Here is a 23,891-nt window from a genome sequence, read left to right on the forward strand (position 1 = left end):
ATGCTTCTTACGGAGCCACTCCTTAGTTGCCATGGCTGTGTGCTTCGTGTCGTTGTCATGCTGGAAGACCCAGCCACGACCCATCTTCAATGCTCTTACTGAGGGAAGGAGGTTGTTGGCCAAGATCTCGCGATACATGGCCCCATCCATCCTCCCCTCAATACGGTGCAGTCGTCCTGTCCCCTTTGCAGAAAAGCATCCCCAAAGAATGATGTTTCCACCTCCATGCTTCACGGTTGGGATGGTGTTCTTGGGGTTGTACTCATACTTCTTCTTCCTCCAAACACGGCGAGTGGAGTTAGACCAAAAAGCTCTATTTTTGTCTCATCAGACCACATGACCTTCTCCCATTCCTCCTCTGGATCATCCAGATGATCATTGGCAAACTTCAGACAGGCCTGGACATGCACTGGCTTAAGCAGGGGGACCTTGCGTGCGCTGCAGGATTTTAATCCATGACGGCGTAGTGTGTTACTAATGGTTTTCTTTGAGACTGTGGTCCCAGCTCTCTTCAGGTCATTGACCAGGTCCTGCCGTGTAGTTCTGGGCTGATCCCTCACCTTCCTCATGATCATTGATGCCCCACGAGGTGAAATCTTGCATGGAGCCCCAGACCGAGGGTGATTGACCGTCATCTTGAACTTCTTCCATTTTCTAATAATTGCGCCAACAGTTGTTACCTTCTCACCAAGCTGCTTGCCTATTGTCCTGTAGCCCATCCCAGCCTTGTGCAGGTCTACAATTTTATCCCTGATGTCCTTACACAGCTCTCTGGTCTTGGCCATTGTGGAGAGGTTGGAATCTGTTTGATTGAGTGTGTGGACAGGTGTCTTTTATACAGGTAACGAGTTCAAACAGGTGCAGTTAATACAGGTAATGAGTGGAGAACAGGAGGGCTTCTTAAAGAAAAACTAACAGGTCTGTGAGAGCCGGAATTCTTACTGGTTGGTAGGTGATCAAATACTTATGTCATGCAATAAAATGCAAATTAATTATTTAAAAATCATACAATGTGATTTTCTGGATTTTTGTTTTAGATTCCGTCTCTCACAGTTGAAGTGTACCTATGATAAAAATTACAGACCTCTACATGCTTTGTAAGTAGGAAAACCTGCAAAATCGGCAGTGTATCAAATACTTGTTCTCCCCACTGTATGTCCTTGAACCGACTACTTTAAATCACACAGACAAAGTTATAGGATCATTTAGTTGCTAATGTCAGCCTGCAGTACCTCGGTCGGCCTTTAACTTGAAAACTCCATGAGAGGGGGCAGCACTGAGCTATCCTGCAACATCACTTCCTAGAGTAGCTCAAACTGCCCATGCAATATTTCCAAAAACTCTTCCATTGTAGCAAGATTGCGACACGCTGAAATGACACTTCCTCTTCATCAAATGCGCCACAGAGCGTTCTCATAGGAAACTACGGGGTGACGTCATTGATGGCTTCGTCCATATTGTTTTTAGTCTATGCACTCAACACATTTCTGCTGTCTACACACTTGCTCTATCCCATATACACAAACAATCTTACACAGTTTCTCTCAAACACTCTATTGTGTGCAATCTTAAGCTCCGAGAGCTGATAAAGCGAAAGCCACAATCAAGGGAAGGAAGACATGAAATGATAAGAGAAAGAGCGGCTGGGAGTACTTTTCTTAAACGAGGAGAGGAGGAGGGGTTTCACAGAGTGTGATTATTTACATGCTGATAGAAAGCATCCAGTTCGACTCTGTCTCTCTTTCCTCTCAACCCATCTCTGTATATACAGTTGAAGTCAGAAGTTTACATACACCTTAGCCAAATACATTTAAACAATTTTTTTTACAATTCCTGATATTTAATCCTGGTAAAAATTCCCTGTCTTGGGTCAGCTAGAATCACCACTTTATTTTAAGAATGTGAAATGTCAGAATAATAGTAGAGAGAATGATTTCAGCTTTTATTTCTTTCATCACATTCCCAGTGGGTCAGAAGTTTACATACACTCAATTAGTATTTGGTAGCATTGCCTTTACATTGTTTAACTTGGGTCAAACGTTTTGGGTAGCCTTCCACAAGCTTCCCACAATAAGTTGGGGGAATTTTGGCTCATTCGTCCTGACAGAGATGGTGTAACTGAGTCAGGTTTGTAGGCCTCCTTGCTCACACATGCTTTTTCAGTTCTGCCCACAAATTTTCAATGGGATTGAGGTCAGGGCTTGTGATGTCCACTCCAATACCTTGACTTTGTTGTCCTTAAGCCATTTTGCCACAACTTTGGAAGTATGCTTGGGGTCATTGTCCATGTGGAAGACCCATTTGCGACCAATCTTTAACTTCCTGACTGTTGTCTTGAGATGTTGCTTCAATATATCCACATAATTTTCCTCCCTCATGATGACATCTATTTTGTGAAGTGCACCAGTCCCTCCTGCACCAAAGCACCCCCACAACATGATGCTGCCACCCCCGTGCTTCACGTTTGGGATGGTGTTCTTTGGCTTGCAAGCCTCCCCTTTTTCCTCCAAACATAACGATGGTCATTATGGCCAAACAGTTCTATTTTTGTCAGACCAAAGGACATTTCTCCAAAAGGTGTTTGGATATTAACGTATATTAACAAGATATTAACAAACACACACACTCTCTCACACGTTCAAGGAGATGGTCTTGCGTCACTGCTGTGCTCAGGCAAGGCGACAGCTTGTACTCCGTATGTGGACCTCTTTATAGCCTGCTTCTTCTTGATGCCACCACAAACTGCTCAACTGGCATGGCCAAAGGGCTCCTCCAAGAAGTGAAGGAAAATGAAACATGGTGTGCGTTCCAAATGGCACCCTAATCCCCATGTAGTGCACTAGTTTTGACCAAGGCCAGGGACTCTGATCAAAAATGTGCACTATATCGGGAATAGAGTGCAATTTGGGACACATCCAAGGCATCATGGTATAACAGCCTTCATGCCAATATGGTGATTTTACCTCCGACAAGAAAGAGAACAACTGGTAGGCCAAGGACCACGTGCTGCACACCTATAAGGTATGTTGGAGTACGACTCTCCACTGTACATTGGAGTACGACTCTCCATGGTACAGTGGGCTACGACTCTCCATGGTACGTTGGAGTATGACTCTCCATGGTACGGTGGACTATGACTCCATGGTACAGTGGAGTACGACTCTCCATGGTACGTTGGAGTATGACTCTCCATGGTACGTTGGGGTACGACTCTCCATGGTACGTTGGGGTACGACTCTCCATGGTACGTTGGAGTAGGACTCTCCATGGTACGTTGGAGTACGACTCTCCATGGTACGGTGGGGTACGACTCTCCATGGTACGGTGGGGTACGACTCTCCATGGTACGGTGGGGTACGACTCTCCATGGTACGGTGGGGTACGACTCTCCATGGTACGGTGGGGTACGACTCTCCATGGTACGGTGGGGTACGACTCTCCATAACCAGATGAGGGGTACAGTGGTTTGCGAAAGTATTCACCTCCTTTGGCATTTTCCCTATTTTGTTGTCTTACAACCTGGTATTAAAATTTATTTTTGGGGGGGTTTGTATCATTTGATTTACACAACATGCTAAATATTTTTGATTGTGAAACAAACAAGAAATAAGACAAAAAAAACTGAACTTGAGCGTGCATAACTATCCCCCCCAAAGTCAATACTTTGTAGAGCCACCTTTTGCAGCAATTACAGCTGCAAGTCTCTTGGGGTATGTCTCTATAAGCTTGGCACATCTATCCACTGGGATTTTTGCCCATTCTTCAAGGAAAAACTTCTCCAGCTCCTTCAAGTTGGATGGGTTCTGCTTGTGTACAGCAATTTTTAAGTCATACCACAGACTCTCAATTGGATTGAGGTCTGGGCTTTGACTAGGCCATTCCAAGACATTTAAATGTTTCCCCTTAAACCACTCGAGTGTTGCTTTAGCAGTATGCTTAGGGTCATTGTCCTGCTGGAAAGACTGAAACAGGTTTCCCTCAAGAATTTCCCTGTCTTTAGCGCCATTCATCATTCTGACCAGTTTCCCAGTCCTTGCAGATGAAAAACAGGGGATGGGGTTCTCGGAGTGATGAGAGGTGTTGGGTTTGCGCCAGACATAGCATTTTCCTTGATGGCCAAAAAGCTACATTTTAGTCTCATCTGACCAGAGTACCTTCTTCCATATGTTTTGGGAGTCTCCCACATGCCTTTTGACGAACACCAAACATGTTTGCTTATTTTTTTCTTTAAGCAATGGATTTTTTCTGGCCACTCTTCCGTAAAGCCCAGCTCTGTGGAGTGTACGGCTTAAAGTGGTCCTATGGACAGATACTCCAATCTCCGCTGTGGAGCTTTGCAGATCCTTCAGGGTAATCTTTGATCTCTTTGTTGCCTCTCTGATTAATGCCCTCCCTGCCTGGTCTGTGAGTTTTGGTGGGCGGCCCTCTCTTGGCAGGTTTGTTGTGGTGCCATATTCTTTAAATTTTTTAATAATGGGATTTAATGGTGATTCATGGGATGTTCAAAGTTTTGGATATTTTTTTATAACCCAACCCTGATCTGTACTTTTCCACAACTTTGTCCCTCACCTGTTTGGAGAGCTCCTTGGTCTTCATGGTGCCGCTTGCTTGGTGTTGTTGCAGACTCTGGGGCCTTTTAGAATAGGTATACTGAGATCATGTGACAGATCATGTGACACTTAGATTGCACAAAGGTGGACTTTATTTAACTAATTATGTGACTTCTGAAGGTAATTGGTTGCACCAGATCTTATTTAGGGGCTTCATAGCAAAGGGGGTGAATACATATGCACACACCACTTTTCACATTTTTCTTTTTTATAATATTTTTAAGTAAGTACTTTTCAAATTTCACTTCACTAATTTGGACTATTTTGTGTATGTCCATTACATGAAATCCAAATAAATATCAATTTAAATGACAGGTTGTAATGCAACAAAATAGGAAAAACACCAAGGGGGATGAATACTTTTGCAAGGCACTGTATGTGTGGACTATATAATGAAATACAGTTTTGTATACAGTATGCCACTTATATAAGGTAACCTAATCGGGAAAGGATGGAGCTGTAGCAAGCTTCTACAAATGCTCCTTCCTCCTCCTCTGACTACCCCACATTTCACCCACCGGAGGTCAATGCTGTGTGTTTGGGAAGCGGGTGAAAGAGCTTTTCTATTTAAATAAATCTCTACAATTTGTACAAAATGCCCCCAGTCCCCCATCCTCAAATATTACTGTATTGGTTTCTCTCACTTGCACAGTAGAATATCCATATTTATACCTAAATAGAATAAGAAAAAATGGCATTTGGAAACATTTTTTAATATTTTTATATGGAGTTGTGGACCAAAGGTTCAGAGTTTTGGGTGACATTCACTTTTACAATTCAATGTTCTGAGGCTTCTGTGTCCAGGTTCAACCATTGTTGAGTTGTGTTGAGTTTTGATCTAGCAGGGTGTTGTTGTAGACTAGGGTAGCGTCTCAAAAGGCACCCCATCCCCTATATAGTGCACTACTTTTGACCAGAGTCTCACCATAAGATATCGGGAATAGGATGCCATTTGGGAGGTAGTCATGACGGGCTCTGGGGTGATATGGTTTACTCTAAAGTTTTGCGAGGTCTTGGGGGGAACGGCATACGTTTATCAAGAGATGCAGATCGAGGAGGATGTGACCCAATATGGTACTGGTTAGTGTACTCTTCAGTTTGATGCTGGCTATGGTACAGTTTTGATGTTTTTGTTACTTTGCTTTACCCCATTTGGGTATTTGGTACAGTGCTCTGTAGTGGTGGATGTGTAGGCCTACACACAGTGGCTAACCTGTGGCTGTAGGTAAACTCTGATTATGTCATCCACCCTCATTATTCACTTAAGACGTTGACAATCATTGTTGATTTGACTTAATAATATAATAGTAATAATATATGCCATTTAGCAGACACTTTTAGCCAAAGTTACTTAAAGTTGTGCATTGCATACATTTTACATATGGGTGGTCCCGGGAATCGAACTCACTATGGAGGAGAGAGGAGGGCCATGAGTTCCATGCCAAATGGCACCTTATTATCTATATAGTGCCCTACTTTTAACCAGAGCCCTATGGGTCCTGATCAAAAATAGTGAACTACATAGGGAATAGGGTGCCATTTGGAATGCATACAGGAGCCGTGTTAGGGGCCGTGTTTCAATACTCTACTGTGACTTTCGTGTGTCCCAAGTGGCACCCTATAGAGTTACATATAGAACCCATATATAACATATAGGATCTCAGTGCCCTATTCCCTATATAGTGCACTACTTTTGCTCAGATCCTTATGGGTACTGGTCAAAAGTAGTGCTCTACATATGGAATAGGGTGCCATTTGGGGGACACATAATGTTGCAGCCAGCCACGGGTCAGAAGAGAACGAAACGTCCTTCTTAGATCTCTGTTTCTACTAGAGTCCTCTTGGCTTTCTTCTATATATCTTTCTTCCAGCTGTATGAAATCTGTTTTTTTTATCAGCATATTATATTCATGGTATTATTATGCCACCAACGAAGTGACGATTGAGGTTATACTACAGTGTTTAAACTTTTATACACATACTGTATCCTTTACTTCGTTTTTGATATGTGTGTATTTAAAGGGGGTTATTATCCTAGAAAGACCATTGGCAACCTATTCCCTATATAGTGCAATGCTTTACACCAGGGCCCATAGGACTCTGGTCAATAGTAGTGCTCTATGTATGGAATACGTTTGGTACATAGGGAGTGGTGATACATGTATGCGGCCAAAGTGACTGCACAACCAGGCCACACCAGGCGGGATAGATAGCGATCTTACCCAGGCTGAACCCAGGCCCTGGTCTCTGGTCTTTGATCCTAAGGTGCTCAGAACTGTTCTGTGCTATCCCTGACCAGCACTGACTGATGTACATGGTTTGGTAGCAGTCTTGTGTTTGGAATCTCTAATCTAATGGGTGCCAAAAGACTGCAGCAAAAACTAAAATGAACAAAGCAGACAAAAAATGCAGCAGCCATTTGTGTGTGTGTGTGTATGACCTCCGACCCTAATGTTTTGATCTGTGCGTGCGTGCGTGCGTGCGTGCGTGCGTGCGTGCGTGCGTGCGTGCGTGCGTGCGTTCGTGTGTAGAAATGGGATGTTGGGCTGTGAAGAAAATGTAGGTGAGAGACAGGCGTGGGCAGCATCCCAAATTGTACCCTATCACCAACATAGTGCATTACTTTTGACCAGAACCCATGGGGGGCCATTTGGGATGCAGTCATGGAGCCATTATGTGGCCTTAGGACATGAAGAATTAGCAGACTGAGTCCACTCATCCTTCATGCTGCTGTTGAGTGTGTTTATGCTCCAAGAAGGTCCATGATAGAGTTTTGGGATGTGTCCCAAATGGCACCCTATTCCCTGTATAGTGCACTACTTTTGACTTGAGCCTTTTGGGCACTGGTAAAAAGATGTGCACTATAAAGGGAATAGGGTGCCATTTGGTTTGGCGTGAGTGCATTTCTTCCATATCATACGTTCACAATAATTTTATATTCTTTCATTGCTCCGACAGGACTGTATACCTTGTATTATTGTTATTATGATTTAACATTAAGTAATGCTCCTCTGTATAACGGTTCTACTTGATTGTTATTTTACATAAACAAAGATATTATATAAATGTGCTTTTATTTACATTTTTGTTTAATTTAATATTTTTTTTCAAATTGTATGTAATTATTTTTCCACAGTATTGCAGAAAATAAAAAGACACAGCCTTCATAAAACAAGGATAACCTGCCTTATTTCACAGTTTAAATGAAACACATAATGTATGTCTGAAATTGTACCCTATTCCCTAAGTGTCCCAAATGGCATCCTATCCTATCATTATCTTATACTATCACGTTTTAAGGTACGGTTGAAGTCGGAAGTTTACATACACCTTAGCCAAATACATTTAAATTTCAGTTTTTCACAATTCCTGACATTTAATCATAGTAGAAATTCCCTGTCTTAGGTCAGTTAGGATCACCACTTTATTTTAAGAATGTGAAATGTCAGAATAATAGTAGAGATAATGATTTATTTCAGCTTTTATTTCTTTCATCACATTCCCAGTTGGTCGGAAGTTTACATACACTCAATTAGTATTTGGTAGCATTGCCTTTAAATTGTATAACTTGGGTCAAACGTTACGGGTAGCCTTCCACAAGCTTCCCACAATAAGTTGGGTGAATTTGTGACTGACTTGTAACTGAGTCAGGTTTGTAGGCCTCCTTGCTCGCACACGCTTTTTTCAGTTTTTCAGTTCTGCCCACAAATTTTCTATGGGATTGAGGTCAGGGCTTGACTTTGTTGTCCTTAAGCCATTTTGCCACAACTTTGGAAGTATGTTTGGGGTCATTGTCCATTTGGAAGATCAATTTGCGACCAATCTTTAACTTCCTGACTGATGTCTTGAGATGTTGCTTCAATATATCCACATAATTTCCACCCCTCATGATGCCATCTATTTTGTGACGTGCACCAGTCCCTCCTGCACCAAAGCACCCCCACAACATGATGCTGCCACTCCCATGCTTCACGGTTGGGATGGTGTTCTTCGGGCTTGCAAGCCACTCCCTTTTTCCTCCAAACATAATGATGGTCATTATCGCCAAACAGTTCTATTTTTGTTTCATCAGACCAAAGGACATTTGTCCAAAAAGTACAATCTTTGTCCCCATGAGCAGATGCAAACCGTAGTCAGGCTTTTTTATGGTGGTTTTGGAGCAGTGTGTTTTTCCTTGCTGAGCGGCCTTTCAGGTTATGTCGATATAGGACTCGTTTTACTGTGGATATAGATACTGTTGTACCTGTTTCCTCCAGCATCTTCACAAGGTCCTTTTCTGTTGTTCTGGGATTGATTTGCACTTTTTGCATCAAAGTGCGTTCATCTCTAGGAGACAGAACGCGTCTCCTTCCTGAGCGGTATGACGGCTGCGTGGTCCCATTGTGTTTATACTTGCGTACTATTGTTTGTACAGATGAACGTGGTACCTTCAGGCGTTTGGAAATTGCTCCCATGGATGAACCAGACTTGTGGAGGTCTATAATTTTTTTTATGAGGTCTTGGCTGATTTCTTTTGATTTTCCCATGATGTCAAGCAAAGAGGCACTGAGTTTGAAGGTAGGCCTTGAAATACATCCACAGCGATGAATCGGCAGAGCAGAATAGTTAGGTACATACAGGACATCCACAGGTACCCCTCCAATTGACTCAAATGATGTCAATTAGCCTATCAGAAACTTCTAAAGCCATGACATAATTTTCTGGAATTTTCCAAGCGGTTTAAAGGCACAGTCAACTTAATGTATGTAAACTTCTGACCCACTGGAATTGTGATACAGTGAATTATAAGTGACATAATCTGTCTGTAAACAATTCTTGGAAAAATTACTTGTGCCATGCACAAAGTAGATGTCCTAACCGACTTTCCAAAACGATAGTTTATTTGCAATAAATTTGTGGAGCTGTTGAAAAACGAGTTTTAATGACTCCAACCTAAGTGTATGGAAACTTCCGACTTCAACTGTATACACTAACTTTCACACATCTAGATGGCCGGGCCGGGTGGATGTGGCATCAGAGACAGCAGTGGGGTCAAATTGTAGACCTCCGTTCCTACATTTGAACATAAACATTGATTTTATCAAAGAAAACTATGCATTTTATCTCTGGGATCCTCAGGATGACCGATCAGGGCTAGGTAAGTAAATTATTTACCTTCAGGGGTGAATGTATCAAACCAGTTGCCGTGATAAAAGTTTTTGTTGTTGTTGTGCACTCTCCTCAAACAATAGCATGGTCTTTTTTCACTGTTGGCTACTTATATTTGGACACCGCAGTTAGATTAACAAGAATTTTTGCTTTCTGCTCATATAAGACATTTCTATGTCCCGTAAAGTTGGCTGTTGTATACAACGTCATTCTAGTCACATTAGCCCATGTTAGCAACAACCGTCCCGGTTTAGGGACACCAATCCCATAGAGCAGTGGTTCCCAAACTTTTTAAAGCACCGTACCCCTTCAAACATTCAACCTCCAGCTGCGCACCAGGGTCAGCGCACTCTCAAATGTTGTTTTTTGACATCATTGTAAGCCTGCCACACACACACTATACGATACATTTATTTAACATAAGAATTAGTGTGAGTTTTTGTCACAATCCGGCTCGTGGGAAGTGACAAAGAGCTCTTATAGGACAAGTGCACAAATAATAATAATCAATATTTTTGCTCTTTATTTAGCCATCTTACATATAAAACTTTATTTTTACATCGAAAATTGTAAATAACTCACCACAGGTTAATGAGAAGGGTGTGCTTGAAAGGATGCACATAACTCTGCGATGTTGGGTTGTACTGGAGAGACTCAGTCTTAAATAATTTTCCACACACAGTCTATGCCTGTATTTAGTTTTCATGCTAGTGAGGGCCGAGAATCCACTCTCACATAGGTACGTGGTTGCAAAGGGCATCAGTGTCTTAACAGCGTGATTTGCCAAGGCAGGATACTCTGAGCGCAGCCCAATCCATAAATCTGGCAGTGGCTTCTGATTAAATTCAATTTTCACAGAACCGATCGTTGCAATTTCGATGAGGCTCTCTTGTTCAGATATTGTTAAGTGGACTGGAGGCAGGGCATGAAAGGGATAACGAATCCAGTTGTTTGTGTTATCCGTTTCGGGAAAGTTAATTTGCACACAAAAAAAATCATACAATGATGTAAAGACCTGTGTGTTGTCCTTGTTAATGCAGACAGAGAAGAGCGCCAACATCTTAATCATAGCCTCAATTTTGTCCCACACATTGAATATAGTTGCGGAGAGTCCCTGTAATCCTAGATTCAGATCATTCAGGCGAGAAAAAACATCACCCAGATAGGCCAGTCATGGGAGAAACTCATCCTCATGCAAGCGGTCAGCCAAGTGAAAATGATGGTCAGTAAAGAAAACTTTAAGTTTAAAAAAAAAAACGTGTCAATACTTTGCCCCCTGATAACCAGCGCACTTCTGTATGTTGTAAAAGCGTTACATGGTCGCTGCCCATATCATTGCATAGTGCAGAAAATACACGAGAGTTCAGGGGCCTTGCTTTAACAAAGTTAACAATTTTCACTGTAGTGTCTTTGTGTCTTTGGCTATGCCGGATTAAGTGCTATGACATGCTATTCTATGAAATCCTTTCTCTGTAATTAATATTACCTGATTGAGCTAATCATGCAAATGTAATTAACTAGAAAGTCGGGGCACCACAAAATAATATTTATAGAGCTGTTATCTTCCGAATAAACTCTTAAAGACCTAGTAATATTTTACATCAATAGCAGTCAATATTATTCGTCACCTTATTTCAGTCTCATCTGAATGTTGTAAATTCTTGGTTATCTTCACGAACCCTGGCTAACAAGTTGAATCAGCAATACAAAATTGGGTTTAATTATTTATTTACTAAATACCTAACTAATCACACAGAATTACATATACACAGAATGAATCATACCTTGATTACAAATTATGTCATAAAGGAAAACTTCCCTAGCGGACGGAACAGATATGACAGCTGGTTACACAAAGAAAATCAAAATCAAATCAAATCAAATCCAATTTATTTATATAGCCCTTCGTACATCAGCTGATATCTCAAAGTGCTGTACAGAAACCCAGCCTAAAACCCCAAACAGTAATAATGCAGGTGTAGAAGCACGCATAAGATTCTGGGTTGGGTTTGAGTGAAAGAGCGGGAAGACTGAAGAACAAAGGGAGAAGCGATGTCTCTATCGGGCCGTAGGCAGCTACTCTATCGTAAATACAGAATCTTATGCATTCTAAATTACCGCCCATTTGGAAAAGGAAAATGCAATAAATATTTACTCTGAGCTGCGCTTCAATAGGTTGGTGGTAGATGGAAGGCCATGTTGCCCAACAGAGTCCTTTGAAGAGTGTCTCTGGTGGTGAACGGGAAACGTTGTAGTGTCGTCGTTGTGTGGTAGACGGGATACTCTGTCTGTCCTTTCCCAGTCCACGCTTGGCGGCTGTAGTGAATCAGAGTTCAAAGTTCATACCCCGTTGCAATGCTTATATGCTCATGCTATATTCTGGCTGGTATTGTCGAAATTCATCATATTCGACGTGTCGATCGTCCTCTTCATGTGGGAATTCAATGCTAATTTCGTTAGGTAGCTGAGATTGGCTTTGCTCTGTAGTTATTATCTGAACCCTTCTGACATTGGATCGTCATCCTAATGTACCCGGAACAGGAGGTTACATTTCCACTTATATAGTGGAGGGAGAAGGGTGTGTTTCACAGTCTACAACCCCTGTCTCTTCACAAGGGCGGGCCACTGATTGAGCAGAACCCTAACCTTATGAAAACCCAAATCTCTCATTTGGAAGCTAAAATTACATTTCATCTGGTACCAAATATTTTTATATTTAAACATTTGAATTGCACAACAATTCCATGTGAATCTGATAACTATAATGTGTAGACTTTCCCAGATACAGTTTAGGTCGTCCTGTCATCAGTCATAATGTCTCAGATGACAACCGAACTGACATCATATTCATTAAGTACCAACGCATATGTTCAACTGGTTGGATTACCAAAATATGGTTAATTTCCCCCCACCTTCTGATGTTTCCAGAATCTCTATGTTAACCAAGGGATTTTCAATAGTCACATCAGTAGGGTAGAGAGAGGAAAAAAGGGGGGAGAGGTATTTATGACTGTCATAAACCTACCCCCAGGTCAGCGTCATGACATGTCCAAAAGTTCTTTCAAGCTGTCAGACATTCCCTTGGCAGCAAGAGCCTCTCAGTGGATGCTGCAGTGTACCCAAGTGGCGTCGGGAGCAACTGCTTGCATGCGCTTTACCACTCCACTGTCTTCCTGTCATGGCTTTTGCGCCATCAGTACAGATACCAACACATCTTGACCACCAAAGTCCATTTGATGTCACAAAGCTGTCCAGTACTTAATAAAAAATATCCTCTCCTGTCCTGGTTTCCAGTGGTTTGCAGAAGAGGATGTCTTCCTTAATTGACCCCACATAAATGTAACAGATATACCAGAAATGTGCCAGGTCTGTTGACTCATCCAGCTGTAATGCATAGAATTCACTGGCTTGTATGCGAAGCAGTAATTGTTTCAAAACATCTCCTGCCTTGTCACTGATGCATCGTGAAACAGTGTTGTTTGATGAAGACATTGCCTGTATTGTTTTTTTTTGCCTTTTCCCCCAGCATTGTCCCAGCCATATCTGCGGCAGTTAAGTCCTCCACAATTGTATGGGGCTTGCCTGTCCTAGCCACTCGGTAGCTCACCATATAAGACGCTTCTAGCCACTTCTTATTAATGGTGTCTGTTGCTTTTATACATGTCTTACTACTTGAAAGTCATCTTAATTCTCACTCAAAAAACTCCTGTGGCTTATTTTTCAAATTGGCATGTTTTGTTTGTAAATGTCTGCGCAGGAGTGAAGGTTTGATCGAGTTGTGAGATAGTACTTTTGCACATATGACACACTGTAGCTGAGGAAAGGCGCTACTCCCAATAAGTGAACCCCAAATCAATGTAGTTCTCATCATATTTGCACCTCTTCGATGGTTCAACGTCCCTGTCTGTTGCTTTCCCGGGTAAGGGGGCAGTAGCTCTTTGGCTGCATCAGATTAACAACTGTTAGTGTCCATGCTAGCTGGGCTAACAACAAATGTAGAATTACTGATGCTAGCATTGAATGTGCTCGTGGAGCAGAACAACTTGTGTCATCGACAGGTGCAGTGCTGCTGGTAGTAGCAGTACTACCAGTAGAGCTGGTATGCGTCTCTATGGACGTGAGCCTTACTTTTTTAAACCAATTTCAAGTAAACTGAATGAGCAGCAGCTACGTTTGGCTACATACGGACCATTAGTGGAATTCCTGCGAGAGAGTAACAGTTAATGTGATTGGATGTTATTTAACTAGGCTACCTGTATGACATTGTGTTGTTATTTCGCTGAACACTAGATGGTTTAATTTTATTTTTGACAGTGAAACAAGGCTACTCAGGCGAGAGAAAACAAAAAATGTATAACGCCATTGGAAAATATAAATTGACTGTTTGAAAATGAAAAAAAAAAAAAAGTTGTGAATCACATTTTTATTTGGCGTACCCCGGTTTGGGAATACCTGTCATAGAGGTTGACCAATATCTGTATTCTATGCTTGTGCTTTTTGAATAACCAATTTCTGTGTTCATAAAAGTGACTGTAATCCCCACTATCAGCATCTGCAATTTGACTGTACGCCCAGACCCTTGTTTTGAGAACAAAATATCTCAGCTTCTGTCAGCTTAGAGAGAAGAAGCCTTGTGAGATATTGGTTTGTGTTACGTACGCCTCTTGGAGGGAACACAACACCCTGCTACATTTTAACTCCCCATGGCATGAAAAAGTATGTGATCGTGGGTGCGGGGAAGGACAACAGAGGCAGAGAAAAATACAGTTTATAGGGAATTTATTCTTCCTTAACACGGTAAGGTGGGGAAAAGGGGCTGGACGGAACCAAAGCAAAGAAAGTAAAAATTCAAAAGAGTCCCCTCTCCTACCTTCCCACTACTTACCTAACTTTTAGTACCACCTTGCGCACTAACCAAAATACAGGAGGTGGTCTGCCCAAGTCTTACCTAGTGTGCATAGACAGTAAATACTACGGGTTATGTATGCACGCAGGCCTCTTGCCTAAACACTCCCAAGGTGCGTTCCCCTTCCCCCCCGGGAACAAATGAAACAGAATAATTACTAATACTTTAAGGGAACAATTTTAATAATCATAAACACTAAGTCCTATTGGCATACACATACCTCAGGAGTAGCTGCTACAAAATACCTTCAACAAAACTTCCACAGACTAACAACCAACACAGGACATCAAAGAAGCTCTCTCTCCTGGCAAAGGAACACTGGCTTTTATCCAGCTGGAGAAGGAGTTGGTAATTGAAGACAGCTGTTTCCCCTGACGAGAGGGAGGGTTCAGAGCTCCAATCATCAATGGGGCCGACCAATCAGCTGCTTGAGGAATCCAGGATTCCATTTCCTGAAATACACACACGTACAAACCCACAACAACACAGAAACTGGGGAACGTAACAGTCTGTCACATGCATAACTCAGAATTGGTCAGTCACATGAATGAAGAAACATTAACGATGAATTCATTATGAGTGATGAATAAGCTAAATCATGCAAATATAACTTGTCTGCAGTATATAAGAGAACTAACGGGACTGCCCCAGGAGAGCTCCTGATCGACATGTGCATTTGGTGCATTGAGCTATTTGCAACCTCTCCAGCACGCTGATAATAAGGAATTATTCATTTAAGATTGACTTCGAGTGTCCCTGTGTAGAATTTCAGAACTTTTTGGTTGTACAACTGACTAGGTATCCCCCTTTCACTTTTCCTTTCCATTTGGGTTCCATGTAAAACCCTTTCTACATGGAACCCAAAGGGAAAGGAAAAGTGAAAGGGGGATACCTAGTCAGTTGTACAACCAAAAAAGTTCTACCTCTAACCAAAAATAGTTCTCCTTTTGAAAAATTATGTGGACACCCCTTCAAATGAGTGGATTTGGCTATTTCAGCCACACCCGTTGCTGACAGGTGCATAAAATCAAGCACATAGACATGCAGTCTCCATAGACTGGCCTTAATGAAGAGCTCAGTGACTTTCAACGTGGCACCGTCATAGGATGCCACCTTTCCACAAGTCAGTTCATAAAATGTCTGCCCTTCTAGAGCTTCCCCGGTTAACTGTAGGCGATGTTATTGTTAAGTGGAAACGTGTAGGAGCAACAATGCTTCAGCCATGAAGTGGTAGGCCACACAAGCTCACAGAATGGGATTGCTGAGTGTTGAAGCGTGTAGCGTGTAAAAATGGTCTGTCCTCAGTTGCAACACTCACTGCCGAGTTCCAAATTGCCTCTGGAAGCAACGTCATCACAAGAACTGTTCATCGGGAGCTTCATGAATTGAGATTCCATGGCCGAGCAGCCGCACACAAGCCTAAGATCACAAAACGCAATGGCCAGCATAGGCTGGAGTGGTGTAAAGCTCGCTGCCATTGGACTCTGGAGTAGTGGAAACGCGTTCTCTGGAATTATGAATTAATCTGGGTTTGGCTGATGCCAGGAGAATGCTACCTGCCCGAATGCATAGTACCAACTGTAACGATTGGTGGAGGATAAATAATGGTCTGGGGCTGTTTTTCATGGTTCGGGCTATGCCCTTTAGTTCCAGCGAAGGGAAATCTTAATGCTACAGCATGCAATGACATTCTAGACGATTCTGTGCTTCCAACTTTGTGGCAACAGTTTGGGGAAGGCCCTTTCCTGTTTCAGCATAACAATGCCCTTGTGCACAAAGTTAGGTTCATACAGAAATGGTTTGTCGACATCGATGTGGAAGAAATTGACTGGCTCGCACAGAGCCCTGACCTCAACCCCATCGAACACCTTTGGGATGAATTGGAACACCGACTGCGAGCCAAGCCTAATCGCCCAACATCAATGACCAAATTTACTAATGCTCTTGTGGCTGAATGGAAGCAAGTCCCTGCAGCAATGTTCTAACATCTAATGGAATGCCTTTCCAGAATAGTGTAAGCTGTTATTGCAGAAAAGGGGGAAACCAACTCTATATTAATTGGGGAGTGAGTGGCACAGTGGTCTAAGGCACTGCATCGCAGTGCTAGAGGCATCACTACAGACCCGGGTTTGATCCCAGGCTGTATCACAACCAGCAGTGATCGGGAGCCCCATAGTGCGGCGCACAATTTGCCCCAGCGTCGCCCGGGTTAAGGGAGGGTTTGTCACGGGTAGACTGTCATTGTATATAAGGATTTGTTCTTAACTGGCTTGCCTAGTTAAATAAAAAAATATCAATGATTTTGAAATGAGATGTTTGACGAAAAGGTGTCCGCATACTTCTGGTCATGTAGTGTAGCACCTTTTTTTCTAAGAGTGCAGTACATCGTGTTCATAGCATTTCGGTAAGCAGTACATTCAGAAAGGTCTTTACAGATAACCACAGCCCCCTTCTTCGACATATACAGGAGAGAGAGACAGAGAATGAGAGGGAGAGAGACAGCGCAGGGGAGCAAGACAGAGAGAGAGAGAGCGAGAGAAAGGGAGACATACAGAGATGGAGGGAGGGAGTGAGTTGGAGGGAGAGAGAGAAAGAGTGCACAGGGAAGCAAAAGAAAGGGAGGGAGACAGAGAGATAGCAGGAGAGATGGAGAGAGCAAGAGGTGGAGAGGAGGGGTGACTGATTCATCCTGGGTGGTTTAGCAGTCATTATGCTAAAGCCCTGTGCTTCCCTCTCCTCAGTCCCCTTCTCCTCTTTTCAGTCCCCCTCTCCTCTCCTTCCCTCTCCTCCAGCCCAGTGACTGGAATAACCTTCAGCATTTCACTTTTGTTCAGATGTGTATATTGTGAATCATACGGACTGTCAAAATGTTCATATTTTGCACCGTTCAGCTGTGGTTTGGAAATATATAATGATAATATTTCAAAGTGATGTAATGCATTCCAAGACATTTGTCTTTCACACCTCCTCTGTCTCTCTACAGATTATGTCACAGTCTCAGGGAGGGAGGCTGGGTCTCTGGCTGTTCCTTTTCCAATCTGCAGCGTGCTTCTGCCATCTGGTGGCATACATTTTATTTATTTTTTATTTTATTTTTAATTTCACCTTTATTTAACCAGGTAGGCAAGTTGAGAACAAGTTCTCATTTACAATTGCGACCTGGCCAAGATAAAGCAAAGCAGTTCAACACATACAACAACACAGAGTTACACATGGAGTAAAACAAACATACAGTCAATAATACAGTAGAAAAATAAGTCTATATACAATGTGAGCAAATGAGGTGAGATAAGGGAGGTAAAAGCAAAAAGAAAGGCCATGGTGGCAAAGTAAATACAATATTGTCACGTTCTGACCATAGTTCTTTTGTATTTTCTGTGTTTAGTGTGGTCAGGGCGTGATTTGGGTGGGTTATCTATGTGTTGTGTTTCTATGTTGGGTTTGTTGTTTGGCCTGATATGGTTCTCAAACAGAGGCAGGTCTTTGTCATTGTCTCTGATTGGGAACCATATTTAGGTAGCCTGTTTTGTGTTGGGTTTTGTGGGTGGTTGTCTTCTGTCTTTGTGTCTATGCACCAGATAGGACTGTTTCGGTTTTTCCCACATTTGTTGTTTTTGTATTTTGTAGTGTTCACGTTTATTGTCTTAATTAAAGTCATGATGAACACTAACCACGCTGCGCTTTGGTCCGATCCCTGCTACACCTCCTCTTCAGACGAAGAGAAGGAAATCTGCCGCTACAAATATAGCAAGTAAAACACTGGACTGGTAGATTTGCAGTGGAAGAATGTGCAAAGTAGAGATAGAAATAATGGGGTGCAAAGGAGCAAAATAAATAAATACAGTAGGGTGAGAGGTAGTTGTTTGGGCTAAATTATAGATGGGCTATGTACAGGTGCAGTAATCTGTGAGCTGCTCTGACAGCTGGTGCTTAAAGCTAGTGAGGGAGATAAGTGTTTCCAATTTCAGAGATTTTTGTAGTTCGTTCCAGTCATTGGCAGCAGAGAACTAGAAGGAGAGGCGGCCAAAGGAAGAATTGGTTTTGGGGGTGACCAGAGAGATATACCTGCTGGAGCACGTGCTACAGGTGGGTGCTGCTATGGTGACCAGCGAGCTGAGATAAGGGGGGACTTTACCTAGCAGGGTCTTGTAGATGACCTGGAGCCAGTGGGTTTGGCGACGAGTATGAAGCGAGGGCCAGCCAACGAGAGCGTACAGGTCGCAGTGGTGGGTAGTATATGGGGCTTTGGTGACAAAACGGATGGCACTGTGATAGACTGCATCCAATTTATTGAGTAGGGTATTGGAGGCTATTTTGTAAATGACATCGCCGAAGTCGAGGATCAGTAGGATGGTCAGTTTTACAAGGGCATGTTTGGCAGCATGAGTGAAGGATGATTTGTTGCGAAATAGGAAGACAATTCTAGATTTAACTTTGGATTGGAGATGTTTGATGTGAGTCTGGAAGGAGAGTTTACAGTCTAACCAGACACCTAGGTATTTGTAGTTGTCCACATATTCTAAGTCAGAACCGTCCAGAGTAGTGATGCTGGACGGGCGGGCAGGTGCAGGCAGCGATCGGTTGAAGAGCATGCATTTCGTTTTACTTGTATTTAAGAGCAACTGGAGGCCACGGAAGGAGAGTTGTATGGCATTGAAGCTCGTCTGGAGGGTTGTTAACACAGTGTCCAAAGAAGGGCCAGAAATATACAGAATGGTGTCGTCTGCGTAGAGGTGGATCAGAGAATCACCAGCAGCAAGAGCGACATCATTGATGTATACAGAGAAGAGAGTCGGTCCAAGAATTGAACCCTGTGGCACCCCCATAGAGACTGCCAGAGGCCCGGACAACAGGCCCTCCGATTTGACACACTGAACTCTATTAGAGAAGTAGTTGGTGAACCAGGCAAGGCAATCATTTGAGAAACCAAGGCTATCGAGTCTGCCGATGAGGATGTGGTGATTGACAGAGTCGAAAGCCTTGGCCAGGTCAATAAATACGGCTGCACAGTATTGTTTCTTATCGATGGCGGTTAAGATATCGTTTAGGACCTTGAGCGTGGCTGAGGTGCACCCATGACCAGCTCTGAAACCAGATTGCATAGCGGAGAAGGTATGGTGGGATTCGAAATGGTCGGTGATCTGTTTGTTGATTTGGCTTTCGAAGACCTTAGAAAGACAGGGTAGGATAGATATAGGTCTGTAGCAGTTTGGGTCAAGAGTGTCCCCTCCTTTGAAGAGGGGGATGACCGCAGCTGCTTTCCAATCTTTGGGAATCTCAGACAACACGAAAGAGAGGTTGAACAGGCTAGTAATGGGGGTTGCAACAATTTCGGCAGATAATTTTAGAAAGAAAGGGTCCAGATTGTCTAGCCCGGCTGATTTGTAGGGGTCCAGATTTTGCAGCTCTTTCATAACATCAGCTGACTGGATTTGGGAGAAGGAGAAATGGGGAAGGCTTGGGCGAGTTGCTGTTGGGGGTGCAGTGCTGTTGACCGGGGTAGGGGTAGCCAGGTGGAAAGCATGGCCAGCCGTAGAGAAATGCTTATTGAAATTCTCAATTATAGTGGATTTATCGGTGGTGACAGTGTTTCCTATCCTCAGTGCAGTGGGCAGCTGGGAGGAAGTGTTCTTATTCTCCATGGACTTTACAGTGTTCCAGAACTTTTTTGAGTTTGTGTTGCAGGAAGCAAATTTCTGCTTGAAAAAGCTAGCCTTGGCTTTTCTAACTGCCTGTGTATATTGGTTTCTAGCTTCCCTGAAAAGTTGCATATCACGGGGGCTGTTCGATGCTAATGCAGAATGCCATAGGATGTTTTTGTGTTGGTTAAGGGCAGTCAGGTCTGGAGAGAACCAAGGGCTATATCTGTTACTGGTTCTAAATTTCTTGAATGGGGCATGCTTATTTAAAATGGTGAGGAAGACATTTAAAAAAAATAACCAGGCATCCTCTACTGACGGGATGAGATCAATATCCTTCCAGGATACCCCGGCCAGGTCGATTAGAAAGGCCTGCTCGCTGAAGTGTTTCAGGGAGCGTTTGTTTGACAGTGATGAGTGGAGGTCGTTTGACCGCTGACCCATTACGGATGCAGGCAATGAGGCAGTGATCGCTGAGATCTTGAACGTAACGACCGAACGAGGATAGGAGAGAATTGACTCCACAGAAGTTGGTGACGCCTTAATTGGGGAGGACGGGCTTGTGGTAATGGCTGGAGCAGAATAAATGGAATGGTATCAAATACATGGTTTCCATTTGCGCTGTTCCAGACATTACTATGAGCCGTCCTGCCCTCAGCAGCCTCGACTGACTGACTTGTCTCCTGTGGCCTACGGCTTTTGTGAAAATATGTAGAGAGAACAGAGGTGAGATGAGCCCACAGTAGATTGTATTTCCTCAAGCTGCTCTAAATTCAAATTAGTTGTATTTATTTTGCACAAATTATAACAGGTGACAAACAGAAATTGAAGAAGTAAAATATGGTTTACAAAGAATTTGCATGTGCCGTGAAAAGGCCTTTGAAATTACTATTAAAACAATTGTTAACTTTAAAACCTCTTTGGGATAGGTGTGCCGCTGTTTGCAATCCCAAGGATGCCAGCTACATAACAAATGGTCGTTTTGTTCAATAAAGTCCTTCTTTATATCCCAAAAAAGTCAGTTTAGTTGGCGCGCTTGATTCAGTAATCTACCTGTTTCCCTCATTCAAAATGCATACAAAGGATTCCCAAAAGTTACCAATAAACTTTGTCCAAACAAGTCAAGCAACTTAAGACGGAGAATAGTATGTTCATTACCGGAGATAAATAACGAAGTGCGCGCCCTCATTCACACGCGCCACAATAGTACAGCCAAAGTGGGAGCCACCTAGAAAAACTACAAATTCTAGCAAATTTTTCAAAAAACAAGCCTGAAACTCTTTCTAAAGTCTCTTGACATCTACTGGAAGCCTTAGGAACTGCAATCTGGGAGGTATTCCTTTGATTTTCCCATAGACAGCCATTTCAATGAGTGGTGACCTAAAAAAAAAGAAATCTGGATGGACTCTCCTCGGGTTTTCGCCCGCCATATCAGTTCTGTTATACTCACATACATTATTTTAACAGTTATAGAAATTGTAGAGTGTTGTCTATCCAATACTACCAATTATATGCATATCCTAGCTTCTGGGACTGAGTAACAGGCAGTTTACTTTGGGCACCTCAGTCATCCAAACTTCCGAATACTGCCCCCTATCCCTAAGATTAATACTTTTTATAACCAGGACAGGACGAGAGATTGTTAACTTTAATACTTTTTATAACCAGGACAGGACGAGAGAGTGTTGACAAGAGACAGCAACATAGAATACTAAGAGACAGCAACAGAGGGCAGACAAGAAAAACAGCAACAGATGTCACAGAAAAAGCGATGGAGAGAGGGGTAAGCACACAGTAGACTGTATCACTTAAAGCTGCTCTATGGATTCTAATTACTGTGCTCTCTGTGTGTGTGTGTGTGAGGGTGTTTGTGCACTGTGGGATTCTTTAATCAGTTTGGCTTATTGGACAGGTCAGAGCCTATGTTTGAAGTTGTTGAGTGGTTTTTGCCAATACACTGTAGATGTAAATGTTCCAGAGTAGAGAGTAGAGATTGTTCCAGAGTAGAGAGTACCCACATTAGCAACTGTAATTGAGTACTAGCAGTGTCTGCTGTGGCAGGTGGGAAGGTGCAAGTTACCTGAAAAATATCTAATCTCTCAATGTTCATCTCAAACTGCGCCAAATTCATGCATTTAGCTGTTGAAATTCTTTTTCTTTTCTTTTTTCGCTTGGGAGTATGCTCCTCAACCCCCCTAATGGCTTTGGGCTAAGTCCTAAATGTTTTCAAATCCTAGAAACGCCCCTGGGCAAGGCATACTCTACCTTTACAGTCGACATTCCCGTTTAACTTGTTCAATAAGGTGATGGAAAAAAGGTTAGGAGATCTCAATCATAGACAGACTGATTAGACACAAGGAAAACCTGCCCATAATGTGACAGGAAGAGAACCGTCCTGAAGTTCACAACATTTTGTAATTGTGTAACACCATATTGAGATTGGTAAATACTGTTCAATCAATTAGTAATAAAACCGATACACGAGTGTTACACTGGAAAGTGAGTAAGGTGCTATTTATTTGAAGACCTTACCACTGGTAAAGTATGATGTAGCCTACATATGGATGTAATGGCCTGCTTTCCAAAGACAAACAAAATAGAGCGTGCATTTATATATTAAATGTTCTAATGCCTCTATTGATATGGACATTTGAGAATATAAGACAGTTGAATGTCTCCCATAATGGATTAATCAATGTAACGACTTTCTTCCTGGGATGAAGGAGAGGACCAAAATGCAGCGCGGTTAGTGTTCAACATGTTTAATTTGAACATAAACGGTGAACACTTACAACAATACCAAAACAACAAACGTGAAAGCCGAGACAGTCCTATCTGGTGCAGAACACAAACACAGAGACAGGAAACAAACACCCACAAAATCCCAACACCAAACAAGCCACCTATATATGATTCCCAATCAGGGACAACGATTCACAGCTGTCCCTGATTGAGAACCATATTAGGCTGGACACAGAAACAGACGAACTAGACACACAACATAGAATTCCCACCCAGCTCACGCCCTGACCAACACTAAACAAGCAAAACACATAAGAACTCTGGTCAGGACGTTACAGTACCCCCCTCCTGAGGTGCGGACTCCGAACGCACCCCTACAACTCAAGAGGAGGGTCTGGGTGGGCATCTGTCCGCGGTGGCGGCTCCGGCGCAGGACGAGGACACCACTCCACCACTGTCTTTGTCCCCCTCCTTAGCGTCCTTTGAGTGGCGACCCTCGCCCACGACCTTGGCCTAAGAATCCTCCCCAAGGCCCCCACATGATTTAGGAGGTAGCTCAGTACAGAGAGGTAGCTCAGGACAGAGAGGTAGCTCAGGACAGAGAGGTAGCTCAGTACAGAGAGGTAGCTCAGGACAGAGGGGCAACTCCGGACTAATGGCAGCTCCGGACTGACTGGCAGCTCCGGACTGACTGGCAGCTCCGGACTGTAGGGCAGCTCCGGACTGTAGGGCAGCTCATGACTGTAGGGCAGCTCATGACTGACTGGCAGCTCATGACTGTAGGGCAGCTCATGACTGTAGGGCAGCTCATGACTGTAGGGCAGCTCATGACTGTAGGGCAGCTCA

The sequence above is a fragment of the Salvelinus alpinus genome, chromosome 30 (genome assembly GCF_045679555.1).
Source record: "Salvelinus alpinus chromosome 30, SLU_Salpinus.1, whole genome shotgun sequence".
Classification (NCBI taxonomy): Eukaryota; Metazoa; Chordata; class Actinopteri; order Salmoniformes; family Salmonidae; genus Salvelinus; species Salvelinus alpinus.